This window comes from Bactrocera oleae, chromosome X, assembly GCF_042242935.1.
Source record: "Bactrocera oleae isolate idBacOlea1 chromosome X, idBacOlea1, whole genome shotgun sequence".
Classification (NCBI taxonomy): Eukaryota; Metazoa; Arthropoda; class Insecta; order Diptera; family Tephritidae; genus Bactrocera; species Bactrocera oleae.
In genome coordinates this window covers 33,193,721-33,213,556 of record NC_091541.1, presented here as the reverse complement: position 1 = coordinate 33,213,556, position 19,836 = coordinate 33,193,721, and the positions used below count along the sequence as shown (strand labels likewise).

Genomic DNA, 19,836 nt, shown 5'->3' with positions numbered 1-19,836 from the left:
AAATATAGGCACCAGAAAGTCTGCGTTCAGTTAGCTTGAATTGGAAATACCGTTATTTCTCATGAATTTGTTCCTTCATTTTGCGTAGATTCTATTGTGTTTTGTGGCTTTTGCCACAAATTCAAAGTCAAGAGGCAAGTTCAGGCATCCATCTCGAGGTGCCCGCATGTGACACAGAAATATTTTATGGAGGTTATGAAGAATGGCCGTCCTTCCGGGACATGTTCACTGCCGTATATATCAACCATCCAAAATTATCAAAAGCACAAAAATTGTATCACCTCCGATACAAAACAAAAGGTCAAGCAGGCGTCATAGTTAAACAGTTCGCACTAAATGACGACAATTTCAATTTGGCTTGGGAAGCTCTAAAAGCAAGATATGAAAATGAAAGAATATTGGTCGATAAACAAGTAACGACACTTATAAACTTGCCTAAATTTCACAAAGAAACAAGTGAAGAATTTATTAGACTACAATCCACTGTTTCTAATTGTTTGTCGGTTTTATCGACACAAAATATTCCCACAAACAGCTGGGACCCTATACTGGTAAACATATGCACCGTCGCATTACCAGAAAAATCGTTACTTTTGTGGGAGCAATCGCTCTCATCTCGAAAAAAATGCCCAACGTGGCAACAGATGAAAGACTTTTTAATAACCCAATACGAAATCGCAGAAAGGGTAGATAAAAAAATGGTCAGAACGAAAACCGTTCAACACGACCCAAATAGAAGCTTCCACAGTCCCCAAGCCAGTAGCAACAACAATTTAAATAAAAGCTTCTTCAGAAATCAAACGTTCACATCTGAACAGTACAAACAAACGTCATGCGAACTATGTACAAGGGGGCATAAGCTCAAATCTTGCGAGAGATTCAAAAAATTGAATATTATCGACAGAAAAAATTTTATTGCCAAAAATACAAATTGCCTATCACATGCGCATACACTTAAAGAGTGCGGAAGCAAATTTAATTGCGTTTATTGTCATAAACGACATCATTCTATGCTTCATTATAACAATTTTTCCAGATCACCCCCAAACAGCGCAAATATGAAAAGAGCCACGGGTTTAGTTGCAACAGCGAATCCCGAAGTGCGAAATCCCGAAAATTGCCAAGAAGCACCATGCTGCTCAAAGGCAATAAAAACCCAAACGCTACACAGCGAAAATCAAAGTAGAGTATACCATCAAAACAATCCAATTTTAAAATTACGGGAATGGGCGGAAGAGTAGTCCAAAACTCAAATAACATCTGCCCCATTACCCTAATTTCCCCCCAAGCGGATAAGCGAATTGTAGCAGAAGCTATAGTTCTTCCGCAACTTACTAACATGCTTCCAAGCTATCACATAAATAGCAAGCATTGGCAAAAGGTTTCACACCTAAAGCTAGCAGATCCCGACTGCAACGCCCCCGCTCAAAAAGATATTCTAATAGGCAGCGATCTCATAGCACAGATAATGCTCGATGGTATTGAGAAAATTTCAAATACACTATTGGCATAAAACACTATATTTGGTTGGATTCTAAGTGGACTAGTTCCTGAACCAGTTTCCACATCAAGAACTCAAGTTGACGAAAATTCAAAGAATACCTTAATTCACAATCAAGGAAATTTCGGGAGTTAGAAAAATGCCACCTCATATCAATTACAACCCCAGAAGATCAGTATTGTGAAGACTTCTACAAAGCCACAACTACTCGATCAAATAATGGCCGGTACGTCATACGACTACCACTAAATTCACAATGTTCCACACTGCACGAATTGGCAGAAAAAACAAAGCCAGAGCCCCTTCTGACAAGATCAGTTTTAAAAACACAAATATGTGACTTTTCGACCCCGCAGGATGGCTCTTGCCAATAATGATACAAAAATCCTACTTGCCAACTTAATGCATACGCACTTTGATATATCAAAACTGTCCCAAAAAAGTCGAAAAATTGACTCATAACAAATTGTCTTCTAGTAGCTTACTTTTTCATAATATAATCATATAAAACAATTTAAAAATAAAGTTAAGCGATCCCCATACTCAAAATGCGATACAATAACGCACCAAGCCTTACAACAAGCAAAGGTCGCTCTAATCGCATATATCTAAGCCCTCTTCGTATTGGTGGTTTATGGGAAATACTTGTAATACTTTAATACAAATCCACTTAAAAAGTAGCCATAAATCACAAATCTTACGCTCGCAATATCCCTCTTCAAAGGTTTCAATGTAGCACCCATTCTGGCCATATCTGAGCTAGGCGTGGAGTCGCCATCCTATAAGCCGATAATAAAGTAATAGTAGATAACCGGCAATAAAATGAATAAACAAAATTATACCATCTAATAATACGTCGTCACAGCCACCAATCTAATAAATGCCAAACAACGTTGCTTGCTTAACGCACTAACTTCCAAATCGAAACACATAATATCCATTTCAAAATCAAAATTCCATCCTACACGTACAGGTAAATATGGATCTACCACTACTGCATTATCATGCATACCGCGCGCTCTGCTACTCCAACAGTACGCCGAGATACCTGGAACGTTTACTGCAAATATGTGCAACACTAGGCAAAATATTCGCTTAGGGGGGCCAGGATGTTTAAATGAGCTAAGCCTCAGTAAATAACCACACCACTCTACTCGAAAAAACTGGCGCACCCTAATAATGCCCACCACGTTCTCACCAATACACCACACCAGATGACACCACATAGGACAGTGTACAACACCCCAGAACACCGCGCGTGTACATCACCAGCTAACAAAAGGAATGATCAGCGCAGCTTTTCCACCTAATTCGAAGTAATAGCGATCCTGCGCGCAACTCAATTTTTCAAGTCTACACTGCGCCGCGTCAACACCTAAAATTCGATACGACAGCTCCTGCGCGTAACACTTCAATACGTTACCGATCCTATATTATAAATTGTTCAATATATAAACATGTATATTAAGGAATTTTATTGTGTACAACGTCATAATAAAATTCGAATAATAAACTAAATTGTTCAACTAAATACAAATAATATTTTAATTCTTTAATTGTTTGGTTGCTGTTAACGTGGGATGTGCTTTTTAATATATCGGGTGCAAGTTTTTATTCACAAGTCATTTCATCTAAAGCTACACTGTTGCACGGGGTTTCTTCTGTTAACTTAGAGCAATCAAGTTCTTCAATCCGAATACCGTCTAAAGATCTCACACGACTAAGTGCTACATTAGCTTGTCCAGCAGCAAACAGTCGCGAGTCTAGATAAACAATTGCATGATCAACTGTACAACCTTGCATCTTGTGGACGGTTGAAGCCTAATTCAGGATTACTGGTAACATTCGTCTCTCGGCAGTTCCATAGCTATATTTTGCTGGAAATTGTATCGATACCGGTTTAATCGTGTGCACACCATCTGAACCGAATCGCACACCATCGGTCAATATTTCTGTCAGTTTATATAAGGAATTTTTTTTTTCGCTTTTTAGTTTGAAGTGGTTTAAAAGCGTGTTTTTTAATTTTTTAAACCTATATTATTTTTCTCCTTTTAGCCTAATGTTCTTTAAGTTCATATTTTTTAGCATTTTAAACCATACTTACTATTAATCACACGTAGTTTTTTCACTTTCTTTAAGGATGCGTTTGAGTAAATTTTTTATTCAAATGACAGCATGGATCGTTGATGCTTTAAGCTGCATAGCTTTAGGGGCATTTTTGGATAGTACCTACTTTTAGCTGCATAGTTTTATAGTCGATGTACGATTTCGTCCATTTTCAAAGTGTGTTATAGGAATGGCTGGGTAACCTCACATAACAAAATTTGGTTGACATTAGTTCGATAGTTTCTAAGATATAGGATTTCACCTAAGGGTTGGCGGTGCCACGCCCATTTTAAAATTTTTTGCGTCGTATTAAACCAGCAGAAACACCGTGATAATACATTGTCCAAATGCAATATATTGCTAGCCGAGTTAAAGAACTTGAAGCTGATTTGGATGATATAATCATTGATTGTTTGAATGACAAATCTACTTATGTACCGAGCGGAAAACTTTCACAGTCCAAGCGACCATCCAGACAAAGGCCAAACCAACTTTAAGTGGACAAGTGGATATAAGCAGCGTACGTTATTTTAGTTGCTTTCAACATGGCATCAGAATGCTTGTACGGCTCCCAGACGTCCACCGAATTCATGCTTCATGTGCTCCGAAATCGGCCACACACGCCAAAACTGTCCTCGTTTCGCTACACCAGGAAACAACCGAATATTGCAGCCGCTGTAGGAGATGATGCAAATCCTAGAGTCCGTCAACAGGCAGAACGATTTTCTTCAAATAATTTGGTGAGTGTTGCCTTCCTCAATAAAGAAAGTGCACTTATATTGTATAATTCCTCTTTTTGCTTTATTTGATACTGGCGGTCCCATTAGTTTCATAAAACGGTCTTACGTGTCATAATCAGTAAAACTCAGCAGTAAACAAAAGTTGACACAATATCGTGGAATCGGTAATAAACAATTAAAAATTTATGGTATTTTCACATGTAAATTTATATTTTGTCAGCACAAATTGCTCCACAATTTTTCTATTTTGCCAGACTCAAATGCGGTTGTACCAGTGCTGGTTGGGCGTGACCTTTTAAACAAAATGCAAATAGCATTGGGCCAAACAAAGACAATTAGTTTTAACCCAAATGAGTTATTTAACATAAGAGCTCAAAATAAGTTTTGTTCGTGCACTTCGCTTTCTTGATTTATATAGAAGCCCACTAGCTAGTTGCCAGTCTGCTACCACTGTACAATATATATGCACAATTAAACGAGAAGGGCCGAAAGTTAATGTTTACTCAATGAAAATTAAATCCCGTGTACACTAGTTCGAGAAGACTCTCGTTTATGGCGAAGTTGGAAATTCAAATAACAATCGATGAGCTATTGGCTCAGGGAACCCTAACACACAGGAACACAGGTTGAGATCCAACTTTATAACGCTCTAGCTTGTCTCCTCGACGATAAACACACCAACACTTTACATTCGCAGTCGAATTGAATGCACCCGTCCGAATGGTCAGAGGAAAACTTTAACTTTTAAAGAGCTTCAGCGGAGTCATCTGAACAGAGAATCTGATTCCATCTCATCTACACCATGACTCAAGAAACGCGTTAGATTTGAACTTTTAATTCCCTTTTCAAATTATCAATAATTTTGATAACGTTCTTCGAGAAAGAAGTACGTGTGGGCCTCAGCAAGTCAGCTTCTCCTAGCCTACAAGGAATGCTGAAAGGAATCAAGATTGATAAATACAAGATTTCCCCGTTACTTTTTTCGGGGAAATTTTTTAAGTGAAATGATTAGAATAAATGAAATTAAGTGAATGGTTAAAAGGGATTCTGAATGCGAAAGTTGTATTTGTTTGAATTTATAAGTACAAAATATATTGATTTTGAAAAATGAAGTGTATACAAAAACGAGTCGTGTTAGTTAGACTATTAATAACACTAGAACGGTTTAACCGATTTGGCTGCAAGAGTACAGTAATTTTTGTATATATACATAAATATATGGGTTATAGTGGATGTTGCTACTGAAAAAGGCTGTTTTTTTTAGGACTCGCCATGTGGAACCGATAAGAAATCGCATGGATCGACAAGGCGTTGCGGCTACTTTGCTAAATTATTGACGAATGACGCAGAGGCACTCAAAACTAACCAAACGCAACTTCTAATATAAAAAATAGCGGAATAGAGCAGTGTTGATAAAAAGTTCAATTATAATTTGAGATGAGAGCATAATAGCCCACAAATATTCTCTAAGCATTGCACAGAACAATGCACGATTTAAACGGCAACGATGAAGTTTTCAGTGGTGCTGTCTTATCATGGATGGTGAAACACTTCAATGGACCATAAATGTGTGCAAGCAATTACAAACTGATCCACCCTAAGAAACAATACAATTTAACAAGTACGCAGTGTATAACGAAAAAAAAGCTTAATTAATTGAGAGTACGTTCCGAAAAATAAAAATTTATTATTTTGGATCAACTAACTACACTAGCGGCCAAAAATGTAGAAGTTGATTAAAATAGTTTCCAGTTGCAATAGTTGTTGCAAGTTACCAGATGCATTTTAAATAACTACTGTTGATGATGAAATTGGAACAATATATTATCTAGAATCTCGGAATTTCATCACATAATCTTAGGTTAAAAATTGGTTCACCTATTATTATTCAGCGTAACTTGAATCCATCTTAATTATGTAACGGTACACGTTTGGTAATCAAAAATATTACTGTAGCAACCATTTTGACTTGAAAATTTAATGGAGAAATGGTCTTCTTGCCACGTTTTCCAATGATACTGCCAGATGTACAATGCAATACAAAAGAGCTAAATCAATTTGAATTTGAAAATGTTTATAAAGAAAAACTATGAATATTATTGTTTAAAATTAAGAATGATCTACCTTCTTCCATTACTCAAATGTTATCAACTAACAACTTTGAAAATTACTCATTAGTTACCAACTTGAATATAAAGTTTATAAAAAAAAATCAACATAATATATTTAATATTTCTTTGAGCTTAATAACAAATCGATGAAAAGTAGTATCAATAATTTTCTAATTTGGAAGTAATCCGCGGGGTTATTCTTACACCGGCAATAACGTTTTCGTTTTTATTCATAAATACAATTTTACTGTATTGAATAGTTTATAAATAATGTATACCTTAGCCACAGCAATTCGTGTACGAGATCCTCTAGTAACCCATTTAAAACGAGTTTTTTAAATGTTCCTTCGGATATAAAAGGTGCCAAAAAATTTTTGTGGGAGAAGTGAATTCGATAACCATAATAATGGTCAATAGATAAATGCGTTTAGTTGAATATAATCCAAATTTTTTTACGCAACATTATTCTATTCATTTCACTTAAACTTTTTCATTATAAACTAATAAAATAAGGCCCACTTTCTCAATACACCAGCTTTGACTGACAGAACCGTTTTCGCCAAGTTGTGGTTAGCTTACCTACAAATAGTTTGATTATTGTGAACAAACTTGCATTGTGAACACGCATAACTGTATATCTACATGTTTAGAAGAGGACTCTTTTTGCTGTCAAAACCGGTTTTCGTAAGCGAGGGGACGAGGAGGAAAAACGAAGAAACGCTATGTGATCTATTTCGTAACAGCTCGTTGCTATGCAACTCGTCGTATTCTTTTCATTTTAAAATGCTTTGCATGGTTGCAACAGAGCTCGGTTTCAAAGGAATATTTACATAATTTTCGGAAATATTAAGGTTATTACCTCTTTTTTGTATGAAATATGCATATATGAATGCAAATATGCATATAGGCATTTCACAAGCTTTGTCTTATGTCTTATGTCGTATTTCAAGAATCTTAAAAAATACGACACATGTGAGCACCCCTTAATTGTTGTATGTCATATTGTGTAATATTAATACACTTCACCAGCTAGTAGTAAAAAATTTAGAATCAAAAATGCCCCGAGAAAGTGACAAAAATAAAATTTCTTTATGTTGAAATGGCGGCGTTTTGGTTTTTACTTTTCTTTAACTTAATTTACTGGAATATCATGGTTTCCTTCCATATTATTAAAGAAATTTATGAAATTTAATTAATTTATTAATTTTAGGCACTTAAACGTAAACATATACAGCTGAAGGAATAGTACATTCAAAAAACAATTCCTCGCCATGTTGTATTTGTCGTATTTCAATTTTGCATAGGAAACAACAACAGTGTTGATATGACAGTCATAAAAAAATAAAACAATATGGCGATATGACACAATATGACACCTTGTGATTACTCAAATAACATATAATGAGAATGAACGACAAAAAAGTCCCCGTCCGAAAGCCATTTATGCTGCTGATTTTTACTTAAGATTTTACAGCGGACAGGTGTCATTTAATTTTCTGGTTAGAAACTAACCAAGGCTCCTTTTTTCGGAACAGTTTACCAGAACTTAACTGACAGAATGTTGCTAACCAGATATTGAGAAACCATTTTTCAACATGTTGCCGATAAAGTTTTGGTTAGGTCCCTAACGACCCTTAAATGCCAAATGAGCTGTTCTACTTCCATTTAATAAAGCTGCTGCGATGCCAGATGATGCAACGGCCATTGGGATGCCAATTCTTGATGGTACCTCAGCAAGGATTATCGATATAAGGAATGCTTTGCTAGTTCCAACTACCAGAAATATGCGGTCGAAATTTGTTTTTGGTTTGATTGCTAAATTCTGGCTTATAGCTTAGTTGCTCTTTACACGGCAACACTATAATTAGAACTGTGTATGCTGCACAATTCAGCATCCCTTATATAGTAAATCCTTAACTACGAATTCGCTAACTAGTTGCTTCTGACAATTTATCGTCGATTCGATTTTGTTCTATCATCCGTGTTCGTCACACTGCCCTCCACCTATTAGAAATAACTTCTTCAGCCGTCCTTCTCTTCTTGGAGTTAATTCTATCTGTTTTCCGGAGACCTAGTTTCTGATACATTCCTTAACTTAAAGCTGACTCGAGATTTCATTCTTGATCAGAATTTAACTCCATTGGAACACCGAATCTCGTAACCCACTTGCCATGTAATCAAAGCTGTTTACTGATGGTAGTAACACAATTTTCTATTATTTAGAATGGAATTATCAGGAAAGTCGTGAAAACTCCCGTTTGTATGAGCTACATAAAAATAAGTGTTATAAAAATGGCCGCTTTCCAGTTTACCTCGTTAAATCTGCAAATGGCACAAGATTATTTTTATAATTTAAATCCATTAGCTCAGCGTATTGCATCTGATATAACCACTACAAAATCATCATGCGTCATCAAAGCGTGCCATTTGGTATACTTTGAAAGCAACTCAACAAAATGAGATCATTAACGAAACTCTAATAACACCTGAAATTTCTTTGAAGTACTTGGAAAATATGTCTCTGTCTGCTTCATCGTTATCATCAAATTCATCTTCGTCTATCTCATCTTGTGCTAGTTTAAGTACAACAAGTGTCAAACATATTTTGCCGTCGTCTTCAAAGAGCAGAGGACAAAATTATTCGCCCAATGTCAATAATAGTAAAACATCGAATTCGTTAACTGATAATATTAATTTGCAGACTCAAAATTTATTGTTCAACACTTTGGGTGCACGCGCTAAACACACAATACAATCACATCAACTTGGAAAATTAAAACCTCCATCGTCTCCACCGCCACTTCCTCCAACTACAACCAAAAAATTGACGAAAACCGAAAATGCTGAAAAACAAAAAAACAAATTGAAAACAAATCAAGTAAAGGCTACCAATGAGAAAACGAATTATATTTATGATGGAATCAACCTCCATACATATACCGCTCAGAAAGTGGCTCTAAAAATTATTTATGATGATGTATTAGGGGCATACCGCGATGAACATTCGCAACCTTTCAGTTATCGCACAAAATCACAGATTGATCTTTAGAAGCAGTATTATGAAGCTGATTTGGATGACATAAATCTGAACACTAATTTTGATTATAAATGCCCTACTTCAAACGAGCCGAGAAATGGAAATTTGGCTGAAAATGTAGCTCTAACTAAAAACTCTGAACGCTTACAAAAGGAGTAAAAGAGCACCTTTAATAATCATTTGAAGATTTCTAGAAAAAATAAACGACTAATACCTATATCGCCAGAAGTATTCAAGATTCCGCCTGCTCTGCTAAGGCAACTCAAGCGCTTTCTTCACGAAATTTTAATAAGTGTAAAAATAAATGGAGCAAATATTTGTTGAAAGAAAATGTTGAAAAGCATACATCCGAAGACTCATTTTTATTCGACTTCAAACCCAAACAATCAAATTTGAATTATGCCGTATATACAGATGTCTACTTTGAACAATATGGTCGCCTGGATGCAGTGGCACGCAGAAGAAGAAGCCGCCTCCTAGGAATATCAAGAGGTCTTTCCTTGATTACGTCGACGACATCAGACAGTACGCCGACCGGACTTCGGACGCTATGAACTTCAGACAGGCACTGACCACATTCACAGTGGAGCCGTTAACACCTTCATCGACTCCCTCTCAGTGAATGGTGTACTATGAGTCATACCACCAACCACCTATAGCAGACGTAGAGCTCGAGTTGCCTCACGAAACCAGAGTGACCCTCGCGCAACTTCATTCTGGATACTGTAGCAGGTTAAACTCCTACTTATCCAGAATAGACCCCGACATACCAAACACATGTCCTGCGCGCAATGGTTCTCCGCATGACACTAACCACCTCTTTGCATGCCCAACAAACCCCACTCATCTAACACCCTTCTCCCTATGGTCCGACCGCGTCGAAACAGCTCGTTTCCTGGGCCTCCCATTAGATGACCTCGACGACAACGAATCTGGAATTAATCACCCAAACGGGGACCGTTACAACAATAACAACATATGTCAGTACTATTAACTTACATTTGAATTTTTACATTCAGAACTATCCACTGATTGGAGAAAGACGTAAGCAGAGCTATTGAGAGGAGGAGATGAGATCTGATGACCGTCACTTTTCTTGTAGGGTACATAACAAATGTAAACAAATAGATGTGTGAACTGTCAATGAAAACTCATCGAAAACACACAATGTCGGTCAGAACGACTTTGGTTCCACAATCCACAAATTTTGTTTTCAAGAGGATTTCAATTCGGTGCGAACATAGTATTAGGACTGGTTACTTGTAAATTTATACAATGGTCGATTTTGCTGGCTCTAATGTTAATCGATACTTATCGAAAAATGCAATCTCAAAAAGCCGGCAAGCATTTAAATAAAGGAAAGGTTAAGGCTAAATTAGATTATTCGATACACAACTATAGAACAGTAAAAGCAATATACAAAAGAACCTTTCATATAGAAAAAAGTAACGTTTTCATTAAAATTTTGGGTGGGCTTTAGTTTAGCATCCCACGATTTCAGGGTTAAGAGGGGTATGGTTGGATAGAGAAGATTCTCCAGATCACGAATATATATAATTATATAATCCTCTTTTATTGTTCATTTAAATTCGCTTTCAAAATATATATATATATATATATATATATACAATAGATATGGCAACACTTATTATCTGACAACATGGAACCCATTTGTTATTGTTCATATTACGAAAATTGTGTAAAAATTAAATGCTTATTTAAAGCAAATACTTAAATATTTAATATAAAATAAATATGTAGAAACACTGAAGTGAAAAATTAGTGTATAATAAGTGCATAATATAAAAGAAAATATAACCATAAATCGAGAAATTGTAAAATGAAATTTGTGAAATTTTCAACTTAAAATGCAAATATCTCGAAAACTATAAGTTTCCGGCGGCAATAATTATATATATTCGAGATCTGGAGAATCTCCTCTATCCAACCATACCCCTCTTAACCCTGAAATCGTGGGATGCTAAACTAAAGTTTTCCCAAAATTTTATTTAGATGTTTTTATTGTGGATGTTCTAACACATTAATTTCAAATCCAAATAAGAAGTAAATAATGGTAGGCCGTAAGATTTCTGACTATAAACCAAAAAGTCTACACAGCATATTGGCTGGGATTTAGAATAGCAACCCCCGAATGAGTTTAAGCTTGCTAAGTTAATAGGTAAAGATAGAGGAGGTTCTCCAACTTAGGGATATTTATACACATAGCTGTCGGTGACTTATGGTTTGTGAATCATTTGTATTTAAATTACCAATTTATAGTATGCAATTTTTCGATTTACGATGAATTTTACGCTTATGTTGTTTTATATTGTATATATCCACCAAACAAAAATGTGCGTGTGTGACACATTCTGAAATAGCATTTATTAGTTTTACAATTTTTGGGCTTCAAACACAAATCTCTAAAAAAAAAATCAGGGTTGGATATGTGTATATATTCTTGATCTTATTCGTCCATACCATCAGATCTCTGCTCCGGGGAAACCGAAATTTTGCCCTATATTCTCAATCTGGAAAACCTGTATCCGTAGGAAATAGGAGAGGTAAATTTTATTTATGCAATATTTAATATAAAATAAATGTGTAAAAACGATTTAGTGAAGTGTTAGTGGATTAAAAGTTAAAATTTAAGTAGAAAATCCAATATAAAACGAAGAAACGGGGTCTTTAAATTGTTGAATTTTTGACCTTTAAATGCAAATAGCTCAAAAACGTAAGTCAACGGCAACTATGTATTTATATATATTCTAAGTCTAGAGAACTTCTTCTGGGTCGGCTTTAGTTAAGCATCCCACGATTTCAGGGTTAAGAGGAGTATGGTTGGAGATTCTCCAGATCACGATTATATATAATTATTACCGCCAATCCAATACCATAATTTATCAATAGAAGGGAATGAACAAAATTATAGTTCATGTATTTGGGGTATAATCCTCTTTTATTGTTCATATTAATTCGTTTTCAAAATATAAATATATATATATAATAAATATGGCAACACTTGTTAGATGTCAACATGGAACCCATTTGTTGTTGTTCATATAACGAAAATTGTGTAAAAATAAAATGCTTTTTTAAAGCAAATATTTAAATATTTAATATAAAATAAATATGTAGAAACATTGTAGTGAAGTGTTAGTGTATAATAAGGGCATAATATAAAAGAAAAGTTTACCATAAATGGAGAAATTGTAAAATAAAATTTGTGAAATTTTCAACTTAAAATGCAAATATCTCGAAAACTAAGAGTTTTCGGCGGCCAGTCCTCTATCCAACCATACCCCTATTGAACTTGAAATCGTGGGATGCTAAACTGAAGTTTTCCCCTTCTTCTAACCGTACATACCCATTTTAACCCCGAATTCAGGGAATGTTTTCTAAATCCCAGCCAATAGGAGGACTCAAAATCTTTCTAACGCCGTATACCGTAACCGGATCCAACTTTTAAAACGCGAGATTCTCATTACAAAAGCCATCTATTGGAAAAATAATGGATTTCTGGTGAACTGACTATACAATTTGAAGAGTACGAAAATATGTCAAAAATATTTTCCATATATGCATATGAACATATTCAAACATTTGATTCGCTCCTTTATGAAGCACTATTTTAAATATTACTTTGGTAAATTTATAGTTTAGGTCCCCCAACTAAGGAGGCCTCAAAACTAAAATTTTTATAAATCGTCTTATTTAGACGCGAATATTACAAATCCGTGAGCGGGCAGTGAATTTTTTCAATAATTTTTTTCAAAAAAAAAACAAACCAAAAAAAAGCTTTTTTTTTAATACACATGCATTAAAATTAAAAAATTGTGATACATTAAAATTAATTATTTTATTTTTTCCGCTGCTGAAAGGAGTTTGATGCAAAAGAGCTATAAACACCCCGGTATTGGACCGACCAGGGTAATTTTTTCACAAGAAAATGTTTAACGCACTGAACTGGTAATTACAGCTAATTCATCTGAATTCTGAAGAACTTTGCCGCTACAACAAGAACAACAACTAAGTGACTTGAAAAATATGTGTAAAGTGCGTTAAATATATTTATAAATATACACATAGCCAATAAAGTCTGCGTTCACCCGACACTATTTTTTAAGTGAAGTAAAAACAATGTAAATAGGTATTTCAGTTCAAATTTTGTACATGTATTTCTTCTTTATATTCTTAAGTTCAAAATGCAAAAACAAAAATTTTATATTCCTTTTTTCATTTTTGAGATAACGGGATTTTAGTGTAATAACAAGTAAATATAGGCACCAGAAAGTCTGCGTTCAGTTAGCTTGAATTGGAAATACCGTTATTTCTCATGAATTTGTTCCTTCATTTTGCGTAGATTCTATTGTGTTTTGTGGCTTTTGCCACAAATTCAAAGTCAAGAGGCAAGTTCAGGCATCCATCTCGAGGTGCCCGCATGTGACACAGAAATATTTTATGGAGGTTATGAAGAATGGCCGTCCTTCCGGGACATGTTCACTGCCGTATATATCAACCATCCAAAATTATCAAAAGCACAAAAATTGTATCACCTCCGATACAAAACAAAAGGTCAAGCAGGCGTCATAGTTAAACAGTTCGCACTAAATGACGACAATTTCAATTTGGCTTGGGAAGCTCTAAAAGCAAGAAATGAAAGAATATTGGTCGATAAACAAGTAACGACACTTATAAACTTGCCTAAAATTCAAAAAGAAACAAGTGAAGAATTGTCGGTTTTATCGACACAAAATATTCCCACAAACAGCTGGGACCCTATACTGGTAAACATATGCACCGTCGCATTACCAGAAAAATCGATACTTATGTGGGAGCAATCGCTCTCATCTCGAAAAATATGCCCAACGTGGCAACAGATGAAAGACTTTTTAATAACCCAATACGAAATCGCAGAAAGGGTAGATAAAAAAAATGGTCAGAACGAAAACCGTTCAACACGACCCAAATAGAAGCTTCCACAGTCCCCAAGCCAGTAGCAACAACAATTCAAATAATAGCTTCTTCAGAAATCAAACGTTCACATCTGAACAGTACAAACAAACGTCATGCGAACTATGTACAAGGGGGCATAAGCTCAAATCTTGCGAGAGATTAAAAAAATTTAATATTATCGACAGAAACAATTTTATAAAAGCAAAAGACTTTGTACAAATTGCCTATCACATGCGCATACACTTAAAGAGTGCGAAAGCAAATTTAATTGCGTTTATTGTCATAAAGGACATCATTCTATGCTTCATTATAACAATTTTTCCAGATCACCCCCAAACAGCGCAAATATGAAAAGAGCGACGGCAATAAAAAAATAAAGGCAATAAAAACCTAAACGCTACACAGCGAAAATCAAAGTAGAGTATACCATCAAAACAATCCAATTTTAAAATTACGGGAATGGGCGGAAGAGTAGTCCAAAACTCAAATAACATCTGCCCCATTACCCTAATTTCCCCCCAAGCGGATAAGCGAATTGTAGCAGAAGCTATAGTTCTTCCGCAACTTACTAACATGCTTCCAAGCTATCACATAAATAGCAAGCATTGGCAAAAGGTTTCACACCTAAAGCTAGCAGATCCCGACTGCAACGCCCCCGCTCAAATAGATATTCTAATAGGCAGCGATCTCATAGCACAGATAATGCTCGATGGTATTGAGAAAATTTCAAATACACTATTGGCATAAAACACTATATTTGGTTGGATTCTAAGTGGACTAGTTCCTGAACCAGTTTCCACATCAAGAACTCAAGTTGACGAAAATTCAAAGAATACCTTAATTCACAATCAAGGAAATTTCGGGAGTTAGAAAAATGCCACCTCATATCAATTACAACCCCAGAAGATCAGTATTGTGAAGACTTCTACAAAGCCACAACTACTCGATCAAATAATGGCCGGTACGTCATACGACTACCACTAAATTCACAATGTTCCACACTGCACGAATTGGCAGAAAAAACAAAGCCAGAGTCCCTTCTGACAAGATCAGTTTTAAAAACACAAATATGTGACTTTTCGACCCCGCAGGATGGCTCTTGCCAATAATGATACAAAAATCCTACTTGCCAAATTAATGCATTCGCACTTTAATATATATCAAAACTGTCCCAAAAAAGTCGAAAAATTGACACATAACAAATTGTCCTCTAGTAGCTTACTTTTTCATAATATAATCATATAAAACAATTTAAAAATAAAGTTAAGCGATCCCCATACTCCCAATGCGATACAATAACGCACCAAGCCTTACAACAAGCAAAGGTCGCTCTAATCGCATATATCTAAGCCCTCCTCGTATTGGTGGTTTATGGGAAATACTTGTAATACTTTAATACAAATCCAGTTAAAAAGTAGCCATAAATCACAAATCTTACGCTCGCAATATCCCTCTTCAAAGGTTTCAATGGAGCACCCATTCTGGCCATATCTGAGCTAGGCGTGGAGTCGCCATCCTATAAGCCGATAATAAAGTAATAGTAGATAACCGGCAATAAAATGAATAAACAAAATTATACCATCTAATAATACGTCGTCACAACCACCAATCTAATAAATGCAAAACAACGTTGCTTGCTTAACGCACTAACTTCCAAATCGAAACACATAATATCCATTTCAAAATCAAAATTCCATCCTACACGTACAGGTAAATATGGATCTACCACTACTGCATTATCATGCATACCGCGCGCTCTGCTACTCCAACAGTACGCCGAGATACCTGGAACGTTTACTGCAAATATGTGCAACACTAGGCAAAATATTCGCTTAGGGGGCCCAGGATGTTTAAATGAGCTAAGCCTCAGTAAATAACCACACCACTCTACTCGAAAAAATTGGCGCACCCTAATAATTCCCACCACATTCTCACCAATACACCACACCAGATGACACCACATAGGACAGTGTACAACAGACCAGAACACCGCGCGTGTACATCACCAGCTAATAAAAGGAATGATCAGCGCAGCTTTTCCACCTCATTCGAAGTAATAGCGATCCTGCGCGCAACTCAATTTTTCAAGTCTACACTGCGCCGCGTCAACACCTAAAATTCGATACGACAGCTCCTGCGCGTAACACTTCAATATGTTACCGATCCTATATTATAAATTGTTCAATATATAAACATGTATATTAAGGAATTTTATTGTGTACAACGTCATAATAAAATTCGAATAATAAACTAAATTGTTCAACTAAATACAAATAATATTTTAATTCTTTAATTGTTTGGTTGCTGTCAACGTGGGATGTGCTTCTTAATAAATCGGGTGCAAGTTTTTATTCACTAGTCATTTCATCTAAAGCTACACTGTTGCACGGGGTTTTTTCTGTTAACTTAGAGCAATCAAGTTCTTCAATCCGAATACCGTCTAAAGATCTCACACGACTAAGTGCTACATTAGCTTGTCCAGCAGCAAACAGTCGCGAGTCTAGATAAACAATTGCATGATCAACTGTACAACCTTGCATCTTGTGGACGGTTGAAGCCCAATTCAGGATTACTGGTAACATTCGTCTCTCGGCAGTTCCATAGCTATATTTTACTGGAAATTGTATCGATACCGGTTTAATCGTGTGCACACCATCTGAACCGAATCGCATACCATCGGTCAATATTTGTCAGTTTATATAAGGAATTTTTTTTTTCGCTTTTTAGTTTGAAGTGGTTTAAAAGCGTGTTTTTTAATTTTTTAAACCTATATTATTTTTCTCCTTTTAGCTTAATGTTCTTTAAGTTCGTATTTTTTAGTATTTTAAACCATACTTACTATTAATCACACGTAGTTTTTTCACTTTCTTTAAGGATGCGTTTGAGTAAATTTTTTATTCAAATGACAGCATGAATCGTTGATGCTTTAAGCTGCATAGCTTCAGGGGCATTTTTGGATAGTACCTGCTTTTAGCTGCATAGTTTTATAGTCGATGTACGATTTCATCCATTTTCAAAGTGTGTTATAGGAATGGCTGGGTAACCTCACATAACAAAATTTGGTTGACATTAGTTCGATAGTTTCTAAGATATAGGATTTCACCTAAGGGTTGGCGGTGCCACGCCCATTTTAAAATTTTTAGCGTCGTATTAAACCAGCAGAAACACCGTGATAATACATTGTCCAAATGCAATATATTGCTAGCCGAGTTAAAGAACTTGAAGCTGATTTGGATGATATAATCATTGATTGTTTGAATGACAAATCTACTTATGTACCGAGCGGAAAACTTTCACAGTCCAAGCGACCATCCAGACAAAGGCCAAACCAGCTTTAAGTGGACAAGTGGATATAAGCAGCGTACGTTATTTTAGTTGCTTTCAACATGGCATCAGAATGCTTGTACGGCTCCCAGACGTCCACCGAATTCATGCTTCATGTGTTCCGAAATCAGCCACACACGCCAAAAGTGTCCTCGTTTCGCTACACCAGGAAACAACCGAATATTGCAGCCGCTGTAGGAGATGATGCAAATCCTGAAGTCCGTCAACAGGCAGAACGATTTTCTTCAAATAATTTGGTGAGTGTTGCCTTCCTCAATAAAAAAAGTGCACTTATATTGTATAATTCCTCTTTTGCTTTATTGGATACTGGCGGTCCCATTAGTTTCATAAAACGGTCTTACGTGTCATAATCAGTAAAACTCAGCAGTAAACAAAAGTTGACACAATATCGTGGAATCGGTAATAAACAATTAAAAATTTATGGTATTTTCACATGTAAATTTATATTTTGTCAGCACAAATTGCTCCACAATTTTTCTATTTTGCCAGATTCAGATGTGGTTGTACCAGTGCTGGTTGGGCGTGACCTTTTGAACAAAATGCAAATAGCATTGGGCCAAACAAAGACAATTAGTTTTAACCCAAATGAGTTATTTAACATAAGAGCTCAAAATAAGTTTTGTGTTTCGGAAAAACTTGTTCGTGCACTTCGCTTTCTTGATTTATATAGAAGCCCACTAGCTAGTTGCCAGTCTGCTACCACTGTACAATATATATGCACAATTAAACGAGAAGGGCCGAAAGTTAATGTTTACTCAATGAAAATTAAATCCCGTGTACACTAGTTCGAGAAGACTCTCGTTTATGGCGAAGTTGGAAATTCAAAGAACAATCGATGAGCTATTGGCTCAGGGAACCCTAACACACAGGAACACAGGTTGAGATCCAACTTTATAACGCTCTAGCTTGTCTCCTCGACGATAAACACACCAACACTTTACATTCGCAGTCGAATTGAATGCACCCAACACATCGTCCGAATGGTCAGAGGAAAACTTTAACTTTTAAAGAGCTTCAGCGGAGTCATCTGAACAGAGAATCTGATTCCATCTCATCTACACCATGACTCAAGAAACGCGTTAGATTTGAACTTTTAATTCCCTTTTCAAATTATCAATAATTTTCTCCTAGCCTACAAGGAATGCTGAAAGGAATCAAGATTGATAAATACAAGATTTCCCCGTTACTTTTTTCGGGGAAATTTTTTAAGTGAAATGATTAGAATAAATGAAATTAAGTGAATGGTTAAAAGGAATTCTGAATGCGAAAGTTGTATTTGTTTGAATTTATAAGTACAAAATATATTGATTTTGAAAAATGAAGTGTATACAAAAACGAGTCGTGTTAGTTAGACTATTAATAACACTAGAACGGTTTAACCGATTTGGCTGAGGAGATAGCTTAGAACTTAAAAGAAAATAATAATAATAATTGCAACTGCAAGAGTACAGTAATTTTTGTATATATAGATAAATATATGGGTTATAGTGGATGTTGCTACCGAAAAAGGCTGTCTTTTTTAGGACGCGCCATGTGGAACCGATAAGAAATCGCATGGATCGACAAGGCGTTGCGGCTACTTTGCTAAATTATCGACGAATGACGCAGAGGCACTCAAAAATAACCAAACGCAACTTCTAATATAAAAAATAGCGGAATAGAGCAGTGTTGATAAAAAGTTCAATTATAATTTGAGATGAGAGCATAATAGCTCACAAATATTCTCTAAGCATTGCACAGAACAATGCACGATTTAAACGGCAACGATGAAGTTTTCAGTGGTGCTGTCTTATCATGGATGGTGAAACACTTCAATGGACCATAAATGTGTGCAAGCAATTACAAACTGATCCACCCTAAGAAACAATACAATTTAACAAGTACGCAGTGTATAACGAAAAAAAAGCTTAATTAATTGAGAGTACGTTCCGAAAAATAAAAATTTATTATTTTGGATCAACTAACTACACTAGCGGCCAAAAATGTAGAAGTTGATTAAAATAGTTTCCAGTTGCAATAGTTGTTGCAAGTTACCAGATG

The 19,836-nt window shown here is 35.7% G+C and overlaps 1 pseudogene; it reads left to right on the top strand.

The window, feature by feature from the left end:
- The first annotated feature begins 8,387 nt into the window (after positions 1 to 8,387).
- On the top strand, positions 8,388 to 16,287 carry LOC138858203 (uncharacterized; annotated as a pseudogene).
- The last annotated feature ends 3,549 nt before the right edge of the window (positions 16,288 to 19,836 follow it).